This window comes from Cavia porcellus, unplaced genomic scaffold, assembly GCF_034190915.1.
Source record: "Cavia porcellus strain 051 isolate PalLab524CR breed Dunkin Hartley unplaced genomic scaffold, mCavPor4.1 scaffold_5, whole genome shotgun sequence".
In the NCBI taxonomy this organism is placed as follows: Eukaryota; Metazoa; Chordata; class Mammalia; order Rodentia; family Caviidae; genus Cavia; species Cavia porcellus.
In genome coordinates this window covers 28,583,715-28,601,450 of record NW_026947488.1, presented here as the reverse complement: position 1 = coordinate 28,601,450, position 17,736 = coordinate 28,583,715, and the positions used below count along the sequence as shown (strand labels likewise).

Sequence of the window (17,736 nt, the reverse complement as noted above, 5' to 3'; positions counted from 1 at the left end):
ATGCAGGACAGTGTAAAGGTTGCACCAGGGCGTGAAACATGGAAGGAGAGACAAAATTCACATTCACATAGCAATTATCATAGCATATTGTCCTATGTTACTACTGATGTTAACCTTTTACTATGCCTTTTTAGCTGGTTGGTTTTTTTTTTTGTCTTTTTGAGGCAGGGTTTCACTATGCAAATCAGGTGGCCTTGATCTCACATTGTAGCCCAGGCTGATCTCAAACTCGTGGCAATCCTGCCTCAGCCTCTCAAATGCTGGAGTTACAGGCATGTATCATGCCCAGCAACCTGCCTCGGCCTCCAGAGTGCTGGGATTACAGGCGTGGGCCACATCTGGCTGTTTAATTTCTTCCTGAGACAGGATTTCATTACGTAGCCCAAACTGACCTCAAACTCCTGAGATCCTCCTTTCTCAACTTGCCACATGCGGGGACAACTGGCATGTGCCACCACGCCCAGTCGGTGCCTAGTTTATAAATTAAAATTTAGCAATCCAGCATGGTGGCACTTGTAGCCCTAGCACTCAGGAGGTGGAAGTGGGAGGGAAGATCCCTTGAGTAGGGTGCAGCCTGGGCAACGTAGTGAGGCCCCATCTCAAACCACAAGACCCACAAGACCCACTTCATCATAGGTCTTCATCACAGGTAGAGGGAAAAACACAATGAAAGAGTCCCTAGTCCCAGGTTTCAGGCAGTCACTGGGGGTCTGAACCTATCTCTCCTGGATCAAGGGGATTCCATATAGGTTTTTAAAAATCAAAAATAGTGTTTCATCTCTAATAATCTTCAGACTCCACATTTAGACTAAGGAAGGAGCTGAGACTACCCCTGAGCCCTAACTGTAGCAGGAAATGCAGACCGGGGCTGTGCCTCCCGGAGAACCTCCACCCCCATTTCAGACTTAATGAGGGACCAAGCTCCCTTCATTCATGTAAAATGTCCCAGTGGAGGGCTGGGGATTTAGCTCAGCAGCATAAGCATCTGCCTGGCAAGCAAGAGGTCATGAGTTTGACTCCCCAGTACCAGGAAGAAAAAAAAAAAAGGCTTTGTTAGAGAAAGTCGCCGTGGAGTTTGGAGCTCATTCAATGCTGTCATCTGCCTCATGTGTGGAGTGGAGGAGCCCCCACTCCATTCTCCTCTCGGCCTGCCAGTGAAAGGAGGTCATTAAGAAGCAGTTTCTCAATGGAGGAGGATCCCCGCTGCGGATCTCACTAGGGCCCAAGTTTTCCCCCTGTAAAAGGTCTGACCCCTACACACTCCGAATGCCAAAGGGCATTTTAAAAAAAAAAAAAAAAAAAAAAAAAACTTTTGAGATCCTTGTAGTTTCATATCTGGTTGTAAAAAAAAACATAGAACTTCTAACCTTTATCCCCTTTACCCAGTTTTGTTTTGTTTTTGTTGTTTTGGGGCTGGGAATTGAACTCAGGACTTTGCATTTGCCAGGCAGGCGCTGTGCCGCTGAACTATATCTCCCCACCTCCATCTTTGAGACAGCGTCTCCTTGTGTACCACAGGGTGTCCTTGAACTTACTATGCAGCCCAGGCTGGCCCCAAACTCATGGCAATCCTTCTTCCTCAGTCTCCCAAATGCCGGGATTATAGGCATGCTCCACCATGCCCAGCAACCCAGTTTTTTTCAATGTGCAGACCCAACAATATCACAAGCAGGATTCAAACACAGTCAGACCCCAAAACATTGCCATTCAGACTGTCTGAGCATTTTCACTGAAGCAAGGAACCCCAGGTCTTCTTTCTACTGAAAAACGAGCAAAAAACCAGGATGGTTTACAAATTATGATTATTGTTATTCCCATGTTCACCTTTAATATTCACACCTTTATCATAAAATGACACGACAAAAATATAAAAATACAGTTGGCTTAGACTAGATTATATTTTATTTTATTTTGCTTAGACTCTTGACATCTACAGGTAAGTTACCGACAAAAAGTCTAGGTATTGTTCCAGATTAAGAGACTAAGACAGGGCTGATGGGCAGCTCCGTGGTGAGTGCCCGCCTGGGACCCATGCCCTGGGACCCATGCCCAGTCCCACAGACGAAGAAAGCTGGTACTAGTTCTGGTGCAAACACCACAGGAGGCAGTAGAGAGAGTATTAATTAGCTTTAAAATTGGCTCTGAGCTTGCTGGAAGCCAGGGGAGCGGAGTCAGTGCAATTCTAGTTTCTATCTTCCCACTGTTACATTAATGAAAAGAATCTTCTATTGTTAGACTTAAAAGAGTACATTCCAATTTCCGATTCCTGCAGAGGATTTGGTGATGAACTTGTTTGCTCAAAAATCTCTCTCCCATCACTGCGAGTTCCAGGCCAACTTGTGCTACAAAGTGAGTTCGAGGCTACCTAGTAAGACTATCTCAAAAAAAAAATTCCTTCCAGATTTTAAGATTTCTACTCAGATAAAATTTTAAGGTGGAATTCCTGGGATAAGGTTTAAATCTTTATGATTATTCTTTTTTTTTTTTTTTTTTTTTGTCTTTTTCGTTTTTATCGATACCAGGGCTCAAACTCACCACTGCCTGCTTGCAAGGCAGGTGCTTATGCCGCTGAGCTAAATCCCCAGCCCCTTTATGATTATTCTTGTGCCTAAGTTCCAAAGGATATTAAGGCTGTCTGCACCAGAAATTTGTTTTTTAAAAGGCCCTTTGGCAGTTTCTAGTTAGGAGGGGTGTGATAATGCTTCCAGCTTTCTCGGAAATCTCACCTTTTATTTCAAATTCATGGGAGGAATGGCTTTGCCTGAGAAAATGAGGCCTCGGAGCTCTATTGTCTGCTTTGTTTTCCTCTACGGAATGATTATAAAGTGAATGCCAGGCCTGGCCCCCATGGAGGACTGCCATGCATACCCCTGCTGTGAAAGGCCTGAGGTGTAACGGGGTGGGAGGTGGGGGGAGGGTGGAATCACCTGGAGAATTTTTTCTTCTAGATTACTAGCATTACCTGAGCAAATGGCACCCTTTCATTCATGTATTCATTCATTAAGGCAGCAAATACTTACTGAGCACCTACTATGTGCCAGATGCTGGGGACGCAACAGTGAAACAGAGATTGCTGCCTCCTAATGAGGAAGACAGCCAAAGTGAAGAGTCTCACTGGAAAACAGTAAATGCCAGGAAGGAGAGCAGGGGGCAGGGCTGGCAGCAGGTTCAGTGGGGTAGTTCAGTGGCAGTCAGGTAGGAAAGCCTGACTGAGTAGGTCTGAAAGATGAACAGAGGTTAATAATGCAGTTTGAATTATCAGCTCCCATCCTGGACAATAAGCACACCATTGTGGGGTAAGGGTGATCTTGAACATCTCACCCTACTGTCTCCCAGCACTCTACAGGCCTTCATAATTCTTGCATCTTTTTCCAAAGTCCACCAGGCAGGCCAAGTTAGGGTCATGCTTCAGGAGGAGAGGAAAGGAAAGGTTTGGGGAAGGGGGGTCCGTTTGTTTTCTGTGTTTATCCCAAAACACAGCATACAGGGTTGGGGTGTCACCTAGCACTTGCAAGGCCTGGATGTGATTCCTAGCCCTGGGACAATGAAGGAGGGAAGAAAGAAAGAAGGGGAAGGGAAAGGAAAGAGAAGGAAGGGAAAAGGGAGGGAGGCAAATAAGCGGAACTGGCAGGAGGGAAGAAAGGAAGAAAAGGCAGAAGGCAGACCTAGAGCAAATCTGGGACTCAGAATTCAGGTAACAGAGACCCGGGTGTGGGGGCAGACACCTGTAACTCCAGCACTCTCGAGGCTGAGGCAGAATGATTGCTGTGAGTCTGAGGCTACCCTAGAGTGCAAAGTAAGTTCAAAGTCAACCTGAATTGCACAGCAAGACTCCTCTCAAACAAGCAAACAAAAAATGAATTCAGGCAACAGAGAGAGGACTCAAAGGGGACATTGGAGTTTGGAGCTCATCCAACGTTGTCATCTGCCTCGTGTGACAATGGAGGAAGCAGGTACCCAGAAGAGACACTTACCATGGTCCCTCAGTGAGAACAGAACCAAAACTGCCAAGCTGCTTCCCTGTGCCACCTTTTCCTTTTCAAAGGTCAAATATACGGGAAATCCCAGCATTTGGAAGGTGGGAAATCCCAGCATTTGGAAGGCTGAGGCAGGAGGGTCACTGTGCATTTGAGGCCAGCCTAGGCTACATAGTTCAAGGCCAGTCTGAACTACACAGCAAAACTTGTCAAAAACAAAAAACGGGAAGCCAGGTCCGGGGGTACTGGCTTGTTTGACAGAGGGTGGGGGTGGGGTGATAATGAACCAGAGTGTCAAGGGAAAGAATGTTTATCGAATGCCTGCTGTGGGATAGAAGCGGTTCCCTGCTCCCAGGAAGTTCAGTGCAGCAATGAACTGAAGTCAACAAGGAGTGTAGCTCATCGGCCTACTGCTTGCCTAGACTGCAGGAGGCCCTGTATATCTCCTTAGCCTCAAAAAATAAATAGGTGGATAAAAAAGAGCCACAGACGAATATCTGGAATCTGGTCAGATTCCAGATACATGTACGTACTTTTCCAGCCAGGGATATTTAAAGAAAATAGTTCAACTGGGTTTTAAACAGGAGAAAACAAAGAGGCCCTGATGTTTCCTTAAAAATGAAAAGTGAAGAACCCACTTTGCAAATGAACGTGGCCTCTAATGACACTGCAATTAAGAGAGAGTACTTTACAATGGGGCTCTTTCACATACAAGGGCTGGGTGAATCCCTGCGGTCACTCTGGGCAGTCAGCATTACTATTATTATTCCAATTAGGGTGGGAAGATCACCAAGGCCAAGCTCCTTAGCTTTGCTCCGGAGTGGGGTGGGGGGTGGGGGTTCCACACAACTGGGGGGTCGAGCTGAAGATTTAGTCCCAACCCTGCCTTCCACCAGCTCTAGCTCCGGGGAAAACCCTCTCCCTTTGCTGAGCCTCAGTTTCTTTAGCTGTAAAACGGGGCTCCTCCTGCTCCACACTGCTTGTTGACCTTGCTGCAAGGCCAAGAGACAGACAGGGTACTCAACCTGAGAAGGCAAGCTGAATATCTAACTATACTTGCTAAGACCGGAGGCCACCAGGAAAGCAATGCAGCAGATTTGTACTCATTAATAATAACAACAAAAATAACAATTGTTTTTATTTAACGAGCACTTTTAATGGTGTTTTCAAATGTGCTAAGTATGGTTTAAAATGCCCTATGTATATTAGCTCATAAAATTCTCATAACAACCCTTTGAACTAGGTAAAATTATTTTCATTTTAAAGATTGAAGCCAGAGAAGTTAACTTCATAAACTCATAAAAATACCTACTCAGGGCCCGGGATTTAGCTCAGTGGTGTAAGAGTCTGCCTGGCAAGTGTGAGGTTGTGAGTTCTATCCCAAGCACCAAAAAAAAAAAAAAAAAAAAAACCCAAGAAAAAAAAAAAAACACCCCCAAAACAAAACAAAAAAACCCTACTCTATATTAAGTACCTATATATATCAGGGACCGTGCTAACTAAGCATGTAATAGATTTTTTTTTTTTTGTCTTTTTTCCTTTTTATAGGTATCGGGGATCGAACTCACGACCGCCTGCTTGCAAGGCAGTGCTTATGCCGCTGAGTTAAATCCCTAGCCCCTGTAATAAATATTTTTAAAAACCTGTAGCTGCTGAAAAGGCTGAAAACATTGCATAATTCAACACAAATGTAATATTGAAGCGCAACATAGGTACAATGGATGTATTGATTCATCAGCATGAAGGGAGGGTGTCTAGGATCTGTATATGCATATGTATTTTCCTTTTTGATGTTGCTTTAAGTGGAGGAAACTTATTTGATAGAATCTCTAATTTGTAGTCGTGTTACAAGACTAGTACAAGTTTGTGGGAAGGCCTTCTGAAATTTTTTGAGGGGGAACTCTTGAATTTTGAAAAAAAATCTGTCTCCCAGTATACATGCATAATATTGTTTTGAGGGGGTGTAAGTTCCTACCTGGCAAGCCCAAGGCTGTAAGTTCGGTTACAAGTAGCACACACACACACAAATTAAATTTAAAAATACTGTTTTGAACTATTTAAGGTTATATTGGGGACATCATGCCCTTTTATCTCAGAGGGTCAGGGTCAGTATTTATTTCCTAGGAGCAAGGATATTCTTTTGAAAATGTGTTTTTTTGTTTTGTGGTGTAATCTAAATGGCATTGAATCAGACTTTTTTATTTTATTTTTTGCTGTGCTGGGAATTGAACCCAGGGTCTCCTTTATGCTAGAAAGTGCTTTATCATTGAGCTACACCTCAGTCCTAATCACAGAATTTTTATCACCTTAATGAACATCCGGCACCAGGCATTTTATCAGAAACACTTCCAGGTGACTATCACATAGCAGTGCTCAGTCAAGGTCTGGCTACACTGATCCACTTCGTATGACTCAACCCCTGCATCCTCTGGGCCGCAGTTCCCTTGGGTGAAACAGGGCCCCGAGTTCCCTTCTGTGGGTGACTGTGAGGCTTAAATGAGATCGGTGAATATGAGCAGTGAACGTTGTCAACTGTAAAGTTCTGAACTCTGGAAAATATTATCTTCCCAGATGACAGGAGTAAGTTCATCTAGACCCTCCTTTTTCTGCCCCTAGATTCTTTCTTTCTTTTTTTTTTTTTTTGTCCCGGGGATCAAACTTACCACTTTGAGCTTGTCAGGCAGATGCTTACACCAATGAGCTAAATCCCCGGCTCTTTCCCTAGAATTAAGTGATCAGCTCCCCCAGAAATGTCCAGTGTACTCTCCTCTCTTCTGAAAAAGGCCTCTCAAGCATTCTTATTGGTGGCACAGATGTCCTTTACCAACAGGTAGTTCCTGGTTTGGGTTCAGGGAACAGAGGTCCAGAAGGCCTTTCCACAAGCCTGCTGACTGATATCCTATTTTTTTTTTTTTTGTATCAGAAATCTAACTTAGGACCTTGCCCTTGCCAGGCAGATGCTTGCCACTGAGCTATATGCCTACCCCACATATTTTCTTTTCTTTCTTTTTTTGGTAACAGGGATCAAACTCACAACCTAGAGCTTTCTAGGCACGTGCTTATGCACTGAGCTAAATCCCCAGCCCTCATTTTCTTTTCTTTTCTTTTCTTTTTTTTTTTTTTTTTGTCTTTTTCTTTTTTATCGGTACCAGGGATCAAACTCATGACTGCCTGCTTGCAAGGCAGGCGCTTATGCCACTGAGCTAAATCCCCAGTCCCCAGCCCTCATTTTCTTACCAATAAAGATACAACCTATCTGGTATGATGGCCCACACAGTACTCTGGAAGGTTGAGGAAAGAGAACTGAAGTTCTAGCCCAGCCTTGAGAACTAAGCAACTTAATGAGACCTTGCCTCAAATGAAAAAAATTTTTAAAAAGGACTGAGGACATAGCAGGATGCGAAGGTTTTGGGTTCATCTCTGGTACTGCAAGAAAAAAAAGATATGGCTGAGATGGTGAGGCTTCTTTTACCTGGTGACAGGAACACACTTTTTTTTTTAAAGGACCGGAGAGTGCCCGCGGGTCTCGAACCACAGGACCAATCGGACCAATCAGCCCGGGCGGTTGGGAAGCCAGACTCGAAGGAACCGCTGGGCTAAAGCCAGCCCAGGAACACACTTTTGTATGTTTGTTTATCCAGAATACCAGTAAGTCTTCGCTGGCCAGGTAAGGTGACACACACCTGTAATCTCAGCTACTTAGGAGGTTGAGGCAGGAGGACTGCAAGTTTGAGGCTATTTCTTCCTAGTATGTCTTAGCTTTCCCCTGTGCTCCCTCCCCATCTTTGGTGGAGCTAGAGATTTAGCTCAGTGGTATAAGCACCTGCCTGGCAAGTGCAAAATTTTGAGTTGCTTTAATCCCTAGTCCAAAAAAAAAAAAAAGTTTCCTCTGGTGGTACCAGGGATTGAATTTAGGTCCTTGTGCTTACTAGGCTGAGCTACAAGCCCTGGCCCTCCCTATGCTCTGTTTGCCTGTTTGTTGAGACCAGGCTTCACTCTGTATCCTCAAGCTGGTTTTGAACTCACTATGTAGCCCATACTGACCTCGAACTCTTGGCAATCCTCTTGCCTCAGCCTCCTGAGTGCTAGGATTATAGGTGTGTGCCACCACTTCCAACTTTCTCCTTGAGCTCTTATTTAGAACTTGATGCATTAAGTTCAGAAAATTTTGTGTCTCCCAGAGTATTTACCATTTTTTTTTTTGTTTTTCTCAAAGCATTTACTATTTACTCACTCATCAGTAAGAGATACAGAGAAAAAGCTGTGTTGAACTCAAAGAGCTGGAACCCTAGAGGAATTAACCTGTGTTCATTCATTCACTCAATAAACTTGTACTGAGCCAGTTTTGTTTCCCCCTTCCCCGCCTGGACCTCCATATGGGAGACAAAACTTGGTCCAAGATAGACAGATGTGGTTTCTGCTTCCTGGAGGGAACTTTAAAGTGCCTGTGTGTGCACGCGTGTGTGTGCACGCGCCTGCACATGGAGGGTGATGTAAACAAGAAATATATCCAAAGAATTTCAGATAGCTTTACGTGCTACCTAAATAGAATGAACAGACTGAAGTGGTGGGAAGGTGAGAGTGTTCAGGGGAATAATCAGGAGAAAGCCTTTCCTGAAAGTGACCTTTTGGGAGAGTTCTGAGTTTGAGACAAGGTTTCACTATGTAGTTCAGGCTGGCCTTTAACTCACTGTGCAGCCTATATGTCAACTCTGGGTAATCCTCCTACCTCAGCCTCCTGAGTGCTGGGGCTACAGGCATGCAGAAATTGGCCAAGCAGAGAATTGCAATGTAGAGACGTGGGTAACGAAGGTGGTGGAAAGAGACCAAAGGCTCAAGTGTTGGGAAACGCTGTTTTTTTTGAAAAACAGCAAATAGGGAAGGTTGGAGTAAAGTCAGAGGGAGGTGAGGGTAGGAGATGCCTTAAGAGGTAGGCCAGGTCAGCTCACTCAGTCATTTATCACATACTTATGGAGCATCTGATCCTGTCCTCAGTTAAGTGTGTGGAGACAGATACAATGATAAGCAGCAAACAAAAATACCAGGCAATAAACATTAGGAGGTGCCAGTTTGCAATACTGTAGTTCATTGCCCGCTGGATGGCAGAGGCAAGAGACCTGATAAGCAAGGTGAGGGGTCTCCGCCGCAGCTGGGGGATGCGGTGGGCCCGGGGGAGCTAGGCGGCCTGGACCTGATCGCCTCTTTCCCCTCCCCTCAAGATGGCTGACTGAGGTCGAACGGGGAAAGGGGAGCAAGGACCAGTAGTGGGTGCTGGGGGGGGGGGGACCAGCGGGGACACCACTGCTTCCAGGTGCGACTGGAGGTGGAGTAAAGCGGCGCTCCAGCTGTGTGACCGCCGCATGGGCTCGTCCCTCTCTGGAGCTGGCACCCTGATATGTCTGTGGATCTTCGGTTGGGGTGACCTGGAGGGCCAGGCGAGGGCTCCAGAACGAGTGCCGGAGGACAATTGGATGCCCCTCAGGGCTTGTGATCCGGGAAAGCCATTTTTTAAGTGGCCTGGAAACTCGAGGCGGTGGCCACGGAGGAGGGGCGGAGGGAGGCTCCGGAGTGATTTCAAATTTCCCTCGCCTGCTCCCCCGGCGCCCGGCCGGGCTCTGAGTGGCTGCGGCGGGGGCGCCCCCGGGCGGGGGCGGGGCGAGGGCCGAGCCGGGGCTACAAGGGGAGTCGGCACCGCCCCCGGCCCACCCTCTGCAGCCGCCTGGCCCGCCGCGCCGTTCCCTGGAGGCAGCCGCCCCGACGCAGCTGCAGCCCGCGAGGACGCCCCGCGCCGAGCGCCCCCCGACGGACAGCACCGGCCCGCTGGCTCGCGGGCGAGCGTGTGGCCGCGCCCGGCCGGCAGTGCAGGGGTTAAGCCGCCCAAGTAAACGTAGCGCGGCGATCGGAGCCGGAGATTCGCGAGCCGGGCGCCCTGCGCGGCAGCCTGCCGGCCCTCCGCCCGCCGGACCCGACCCGCGGCGCGACCGCGGCGCCGCGCCCACACCAGCCCCGCGGCAGGTGAGGTCCCGCCGCCCCGGGGGCTCGCGGTCCCGTGGCGCCGAGGCCGGGGTCGAGGGGCGCGGGGTCTGCCACGGGGACCCCCCGCGGGACCCGGCCTGGCTGGGTGGAGGCGCGCGGAGAGATCCCCCGACCCTGCTTGGGGTGGTGTAGGGAGGAGGGGGTGGGTCTCACAGGGACCAGGACGCGAGGGAAGAGTCAAGCCCAGTCTCCTGCGGAACCCCCCGGGCAAAGAGGAGTTCGAACGGGGAAAGGGAATGTGTAGTTTCTCTGGGGTCGGGAGTCGAGGGGAGGTGCCCCCTGGACAGCGGCGAGGGAGCGGCACTTTGCCTACGAAGGGGCTTCCTTACCTGGCTTCTGGCTTAGCGGGAGCCGCCTGGGTCAGGCTCTGGGAAGGGAGAGGACCAAGTGCTGGGGAACAGCTCGGCGTCAGTCACTGCTGGCTTGGGTGAGGATTCGGGCGAGAGACCCTCCCAAACAGCACTTCTGTCGATACGGACGGGCAGGTGGACTTGGGTGCACTCGCGTGTCCGGGGCGAGCTAGAGGAGGTGACTCCTAGGGGTCCGCGGAGCCAAGCCCCCGAAGGCGCGGCGCACCGGGCAGGACGCCGCGGGAGGAGGGGCCGCCCTGCGCGCACCTGGCCCGGGAGGAGCTGGTCGGGGGCGGTGCCGCTGCCTCCGGGGCTCACTTTCCATTGCGAACCTCTTCCTGGGCCCAGGTTCACCCCACTTCCCAGATTGATTGATTCACTTCACTGTTCACTGAAGCCTTAGAACAACCTCGCAGCACACCCAGAAGACGAGCTTCCGTGCCCGTGTGGTTGTTCGGGGGCGCTTTTAGAGCCCTACATTACTGGGGTGAAAGTGGAGGCGGAGAAGGTGTGGATTGAGCGAATTAGAAGTGAGGGCTGCCCTGGGGCGTAGGTTCCCCCTGGAGCCTCACCTCCAGCCGAGTCCTGGGCCTCCGTATACTGTGCCTCAGTCTCCCTCCCGCCCTTGCTGTTCTCCGCGCCGAGGTGGAGGCTCGCGGCGCCCCTCTGCCTTCCTTCCCCCACGCTGAGGTGTATGAATTAAAGGGAATTAAGGGCAGAGTATGAACTTTGAACTGCCTCCGGAGTTGTGGATGTTGTGGGTTTTGGTAGACTGGTGGCAATTGTTTTTGGGAGACAGCTCCCGCTGGGCCCGCCTCTTAGAGGCCGCAGAATGCTGACCTTCCTCTGGCCCTCCTCTACCGGACCTGCTGTGGCTTCAGTTTGCTGGCCCTTGCAAACCCCAGGTGCAAACCTTAATTTTTAGAGCTGAGATACGACCAATTTTATTTTTTTGCGGTGCTGAAGATCAAGCCCCGAGCGGAGGCTGATGTAGGCTAGGAAAGGGCTCCACCAACGAGATAAACCCGCAACACCAAGGTGACCCTACTTGAGCTAGAATATATTAAATACTCAATAAAAGCTTGCAGTTTATTTGCTTCATCAGCTCTCACGTGGGCTAGTCAGTCTAGGCATGGGAGTCTCAGGCTTGTGCTTAAATCTTGTTTCAGCAAGCTCATTCCCCAACTCTTATTAAATCTGCGAAATAGGAAAAATTGTGTAAGATGAGGCCAGTTTTACACATTACTTCAGCCCACCATCTTCCTCGGTGTAATATCCTTTGCCTTGAATAACAGCTCTAAGGAATGGTCAGTACCTTCGTTGCAATTGGCACTTGGTGAATATTGTCAGTATTAACCACTGGTCCACCTTTTTAGGGTGGCATTTATGAGAATTGGGGATGGAGGGAAGAGGCACTAATGCCCCACCCCCCTTTCCTTACCTCGGATACTCTATTTCCTCCTCTGCCATTAAGCTTTTCCAAGTCAGTGTTGTCCACGATTGGGAGTTGACAGGAAGGACTGCCTTTGTTCCTTTTTGAAAGGAACCTTAGTTTTTTATGGGTTGGGTCCATTTAAGCCCCACACCCCAGTTTGAGGCAACAGGGAAGATGTAATTGCAGAGCTGAGACCCTTTACTTTTTCCTCCTTTAGAGCAGAGGACTGAGACAAAAGAGGCCAGGGCTATGTCCAGCCACATCCTCCTAAGCTGGAGGCATAACTTCTACCTTTCCATGGGGTTGGGGGCAGGGAGGAGAGAATCTGCACTGCAGGGGCCCAAGGGAGTAGCAAGGTCCGGGCTGGGGAAGCTGCTTCCCAGACCTCTCTTCTTCCTGCCACATGGGGCCTGTCATCTCTCATTCTGCCACAAGGACCTGTTTGCTTTTTTTTTTTCCTTCCATTTTCTTGCAGTGTTGCAGATGGAACCCAGGGTCTCTTGCATACTGAGCAACAACTTTATCCCTTAGCTATATCCCAGACCTCCAAAATGAGTTTGGACACCTTCCCCAGGGAAAATTTATTACCTCAGGATTCTCCCATGCCAACATCTATCTCCAGCATCAAGCACCTCCAGTTTCGGGGCTGGGGATTTAGCTCAGTGGCATAAGTGCCTGCCTTGTAAGCAGGCAGTCATGAGTTTGATCCCTGGTACCGATAAAAAGGAAAAAGACAAAAAAAAAAAAAAAAAAGAAAAAGAACCTCCAGTTTCCTCGGAGACAGCCCTTGCTAAATATGAAAAGCTTTTGGGTCTTATAAAGTGGGTTGTACTCATTTCTCCCCGTCTGATCCATGCAGAACTTTGGCCAAGGTACATTCTTAATTTGGGTGAGATTTGTTTATTGATTGATTGAGACAGGGTCTCACTATTTAGTTCAAGGATAGCTTTGAACTCCCTTATGTATCCCAGGCTGGCCTCAAACAAGTGGCCTTCCTGCCTCAGCCTCCCCAGTCCTGGGATCACAGGTGTGTGCCACATGACCATTTGATTTGAGTGAGGTGTTTAAATTTTATATCATATAGTCTGGCTTATTTGGGGTTTGGTGAACCACAACTGAAGTGTGCAATTCATTTCATTTGTACACCATGCTTCTACCAAGGTCCTGGGGTGACCTCTGCCTTATGAGGGCTGATACTGTTCACTGGGTACCTTGACAGATACAGCATCTGGATCTTTGAGCTCCAGTGAGCTCTCAATATATATATATATACTGGGGATTCAACTATGACCTCATGCTTGCCAGGCAGGTGCTCCTGCTGAGCTAAATCCTCAGCCCCTGACTTGGTGGTGAGCACTTTGCAGAATGAGATTCCACTGTCACCATGGGAGCCCAGTGTTTTTTCTTACCGGAAGTGTAGAAGCCCTATGCAGAGGCTGAAAGTGGTCTGGCAATGCAGGGGATGGCTGCACATGGGGCAGCTTTGGCAAAATGAAGTCTCTTTCCATTTGTGAAGTGGGTAGAACTACACCTACTAAGCATAGTTACTTAATGGAATTCAGGGCCTTTCAGTTTAGCAAATTTTAATTGCTCATTCACAAAATTAGTTGGGGCTGGGGGAGCCCTAAGTATAAAAAGCACATTCATTATTTGTAGTGTCTGAGGAGGCCAAAGGTAACAGATTTACAGATTAAAGGAGCCAGGGTCTTTGTATTCCTGGTCCTTTTATTTAGACAGGGCCTCACTAGCTCAGGCTGGCCTCTGACTCACTGATTGATCTTCCTGCCTCAGCCTCCCACATGCTGGAATTACACGAGTGCCACCACACGTGGCGCGAATCTTTATTTTGTTAGTGAGTCAAACTCAGATCCTTACTCTGGAGGTAGGTGCTGTGCCAGCTAAATTTCTGGCCTGTAACCTGGGATCTTTTTATTTAAATTCAAGACCTCACATTTGCCAGTCAGGCTCTATATGCTGCTGAGCTATATTCCCAGTTCATAAGATTTTTTTTTTTTTTTGGTTTTTTTCGTTTTTATCGGTACCAGGGATCAAACTCACGACTGCCTGCTTGCAAGGCAAGCGCTTATGCGCTGAGCTAAATCCCCAGCCCAGTTCATAAGATCTTTAAAAATTTTTTTTGGTACTAGGAATAGAACTCATGTCCTTGTACTTACTTGCCGGCATGTACTATGGGATCTTTTTTTTTTTTTTTTTGTCGTCTTTTTATCGGTACCGGGGATTGAACTCACAACTGCCTGCTTTGCAAGGCAGGCGCTTATGCCGCTGAGCTAAATCTCCAGCCCACTATGGGATCTTTTTAAAATTAAGTTATGAACTGATATATAACTAGCAGTAGAGCCCTTGGCTAGCATGTGTGAGGGCCTTGGTTTGATCTTAACACTAGGCAAAAAATGTTTTTGTTTTTACGTTAAGTTTTGTTGCTACAGATTAAACCCAGAGCCTCTTGTATGCCAGACATGCAGTGTACTACTTACACCCCACTCACCTGTCCACTTTTTCTACTTCTGGAGGTGGAATCCAGGGACTCACTCATATAAGGTAGGCAAGCACTGTACCATTGGACTACCCGCTTCCCCAGCCTTTTTCTAATTTTTATTTTGAGACAAGGTCTCACTTTAAATCTTCCTTCAGCCTTCCCAGTATTCCCGATTACGGGCTTGTGCCACCACCCCCGGCCCTCAAACCATCTTTAAAAATTTTTTTTTTTAATATTTGTGCCTTTTCAAAACAGGGTTTCATTATACAGGTCAGGCTGTCCTTGAACTCAGAGCTTTGTATCCCAGGTTGGCCTTGAATTTACAGCAGACCTGCCCCAGCATCTCAGTGCTGGGATTACAGATGTGTGTCATTGTGCCCACCCCAATCTTTTTCATGTAAGTAAAAATTCAAATTTTGTAGTCTTGAAAGGTTTGGGTGTTTTCCGTAATTGCCACCCTAAGATAATCACTTTTGCCAGTTTTAGAGCTTCTCAATTCTAGAAATATAGAAAAATGTAGATAGAACCAGATAAGACTTTCCTATGAAAAAGGACATGATCTAAGTAATGTAAAGGGGCAAGGAGCTTGGTCTCAGTTACTGCTTTTGAGACAGGACCTCAGCGTGTTTGTTGCTCAGGATGGCCCTGAACTTCCTCAGGCTCCTGAGTGCTAGGATTATGGGCTCATGTTGCCTTGTCTGAATTATTGCTGTTTTTGAGACCGAATCTCATTGTACAGTCAGGCTGGTCTTGAACACAATGAAGAGCATTCTAAAGTTCAATGTTCCCTCCTTGATTTATTTATTGACAGGGAATTGAACCCAGAACCTGAACATGCTAGGCTCGTGCTTTACCACAGAGCTCCACTCCCACTCTATTGATTGGTCTCAGTACTGGGGATTAAACTCTGTGCTGAGCTACATCCCCAGCCCATTTTTATTTTTTAAATTTTGAAACAGAAAAGTTGGCAAGATTGGCTTGGATTTGGCAATTCTTCTGCCTCAGTCTCCCAGAGGGCTGGGATTAAATGCCTCCACCATCAGGTCTAGCTCAATATTTACAATCATTTTCTGGTTTTATTTTTAATATTTAATTTTTGAACATTTACCCCTATATTTGAGAAGGACCAACAGTTGTCTATGGAATTTAGAAGCTAATGGATTTAGGTTAGGGATAAAAAGCTTGATATCATGGGTTCCATCAGTAGCACTGTTCCCTAAAAATCCGATGAACATTTTTGGTGGGCAGTGAATTGAACTTATCTTTGGTTTCCCATTAAAAAGTAATGTGCAACTTGATGAATTTTATGTCCAGTGTAGAAGAAATTTCCAGTGCCCTGACAGTATCCAGGCCTAGCTGCAGGGAAACAGTCCTGGGCCACAAGGATCTTAGTCTGACCTAGTTCTTTCCTTTTGGCCCGATCTATAGTCTCTTCTGTTTTTTGTCCCAGACTAAGGATGGGTGGAGGCTGTCTGCAAAACAGGGCTCTGGGAGAGTCTTAAATTTTTTTCAGCCCCTGTCAGCCCTACCTTCTTCCCAAGTAGTCAGCAGCCTTGCACATTTGCAGTGCTTGCGCCAGAGCTGGGGCAGGCATCCAGGGTTTTTACTAGACTCCAGCTCCTGGAGATTGGACAGTACCTTCTTGGTAATGTGTACCAGCATCCTGGCTCATGCTTATGGGCTGTGCAACATGTAAATGTGTAACAGTGGGCATTGGCTTGAATGAGCCTCCAGTACCTGCAGCACTTGACACCAAAGGAGACAGAATGAGCTGAAGGGACCAGCCTCTTTGACAGGAAGTATAGGATATGGAGTGTTAATTAATAGGTTGGTCCCTGAATAGGCAGATGCTGCTGCTGCTGCTGCTGCAGCAGTCCAAGTGGGCCGTCCTGCCTCGCAATGCATGGAAGGCAGTAAGTAAGCTAGGAGTCAGCCAAATCCTAAGCAAACTGTTGACAAAGTCTTCATCACCCAGCAAGCAAATGGGCCTCTATATGGTAAAAAGCGGTAAAGGTTTTGAGGCTGACCATACTTTCTTAATTTAGTCTTTATTTTCTGTGACTACTCAACGCCTTACCTTTTGGGCAGCTCCTTAAGTACGCCAGGCCATAGGGGCTGGGGATTTAGTTCAGCAGTGTAAGCACCTGCCTGGCAAACACAAGGTTGTGAGTTCGATTCCTGGTAACAAACAAAAAGGATGCCAGGCCTTTATGCATCCCTTTAAAAATATTTATTTATTGCCTTTGAGACAGGGTCTCCCTATGCATTTCGGGATACCCTTGAGCTCACTTTGTAATCCAGGCTGGTGTCGAACTTGCAATGATCCTACCTCAGCCTCCGGCATGCTAGAATTATAGGCATGTGCCTCCACATCTGCAAAAATTATTTTTCCCTTAATACATTTATCGTATGAATTAACAGTATTTCTATACATGAATGCAGTGTGCACTGATCAAGTACAGCTACTGGTCTCAGTCATACCTGTTTGCCTGCCTGGATCCCAAGTGCCTAGCATGGTTCCTGAAGTCTGGCAGATGTCACCAGATGTCTGGATGAGAGGGACATCTTGCCAGACATCGGCAAGCCCCCTTTTCTACAGAAAATGGGAGTCCTACTTAGCAGGCATGCCGCCTGCCCTTAGTCACCCTAGGAGATCCCTGGAACCAAGAGTCAGCTCTGCCCTAACCAAGTCACACTTGAAGTGTTGAGCTTTTTACCACAGCATGCTTGGGTGATGCTGCAAGTCTCACCTGTGTTCTGAGGTGTTCTGTGCTGAGCTCTGAGCACAGAACAGAGGGGAGACACCATGTAACAGCCAAGGAATGGAATCTGCAGTGAAGGTCTTTGCTTGCAAATGCCTTTTCAAGGCTTGCGCTTCCACTAGGTTCAAACCACAGAACTGGCATGGTACACAAGGTGTGTCAGGTCAAGAGGCTGCAGCACAGGTCTGCTAATGAGACTTTCTTGTGTGCATTTAAACAGCTGTGTTGAGATGGGCAGATCTGAACCTCCAGGCAATCTGGCCAGATTTTTTTTTTTTGTCTTTTTCCTTTTTATCGTTACCGGGGACTGCCTGCTTACAAGGCAGGCGCTTATGCCGCTGAGCTAAATCCCCAGCCCCTAGATTTTAAAAAAGGTGTTATTGTGAGTTAGCCTGAATTTCATATTTTTAAACTAATTACAGCAAGCGGTTTCCTTACCTGTAGGCTTTTTTTTTACACTTTTTTTTTTTTGGTCTTCGTTTTTATCGGTACCAGGGATCAAATTCAACGACCTGCCTGCTTGCAAGGCAGGCACTTAGGCCGCTGAGCTAAATCCCCAGCCCCACCTGTAGGCTTTTTAAAAAATGTTTGCACCATGTACTTCAGGCTAGTTTTGAAATTAGAATGTAGCCTAAGCTGGTGATCCTCCTGCCACAGTCTCCTGAGTGCTGGGGTTACA

General features: G+C 47.5%; 1 protein-coding gene across 10 annotated transcripts in view; it reads left to right on the top strand.

The window, feature by feature from the left end:
* Positions 1 to 9,707: 9,707 nt before the first annotated feature.
* The window catches only part of Dnmt3b (DNA methyltransferase 3 beta), a 43,837-nt gene continuing 35,808 nt past the window's right edge, over positions 9,708 to 17,736 (top strand). For 4 of the 10 annotated variants that reach the window (XM_063248516.1, XM_063248515.1, XM_063248517.1 and 1 more), the window contains exon 1: positions 9,711 to 9,992. The gene's annotated coding sequence lies outside the window, so the exon portion shown is untranslated. Of the gene's footprint in view, positions 9,993 to 17,736 lie in introns of all 10 variants that reach the window. The other 6 variants (XM_063248520.1, XM_063248519.1, XM_063248514.1 and 3 more) reach the window with 3 other exon arrangements.